Source organism: Lipotes vexillifer, unplaced genomic scaffold, assembly GCF_000442215.2.
Source record: "Lipotes vexillifer unplaced genomic scaffold, Lipotes_vexillifer_v1.1 scaffold680, whole genome shotgun sequence".
NCBI lineage: Eukaryota > Metazoa > Chordata > Mammalia > Artiodactyla > Lipotidae > Lipotes > Lipotes vexillifer.
Genome location: NW_006780838.1, coordinates 1,880,732 through 1,881,258, shown reverse-complemented (window position 1 = coordinate 1,881,258; position 527 = coordinate 1,880,732). Strand labels below are relative to the sequence as shown.

Here is a 527-nt window from a genome sequence, read left to right as displayed (position 1 = left end):
CCTCCCGCAGCCCGGCCCTTAAAGCCCGCCACGTACCCCTACAGCCCCTCACACAAACAGCCGCTTCCCTGCAGGGCAATGGCGGCACGCCGACGTCCCCTCCGCGTTGCCAAAGCCAGGAAGTGCGCAACCCGGTTTCAGCAGTTGACCCAGTAGGCGCCTGTGTGCTCAGACGGATTAGAGAGCTCACCAGTTAGAATTGCAATTCGTGCCGGAGGAGGCGGATCCACGGGCGGAAATATTTGGATGCGAGGGGGTGTGGTCGGAATAGGCGGAAGCCCCACCTTCCACGTTTCTGGAGCTGTTTCTGGGGTCTCAGCAGCGACTCGCGTCCGTCCGACAGAAGCCCAGGCTTCCAGAGTTTTACTAAATTTGTCGAAGTTTGCACATTATTCTGTGTCTAGTCTCATATATGTAGACTTGAGGTGCAGTACTAACTCCGAGTCAATCAGTCTTTTGTTCATGCATTCATTCATTCATTCAACATTTACTGAATGCCTACTAGTGTATCAAGCGTTGGGTGGGGG

General features: G+C 54.6%; 1 protein-coding gene across 1 annotated transcript in view; it reads right to left on the bottom strand.

Moving 5' to 3' along the window:
• PRPF8 (pre-mRNA processing factor 8) overlaps positions 1 to 133 on the bottom strand; it is a 36,897-nt gene extending 36,764 nt beyond the window's left edge. Inside the window, exon 1 of the mRNA XM_007454214.1 lies at positions 37 to 133. The gene's annotated coding sequence lies outside the window, so the exon portion shown is untranslated. The remainder of the gene's footprint in view (positions 1 to 36) is intronic.
• Positions 134 to 527: the final 394 nt, after the last annotated feature.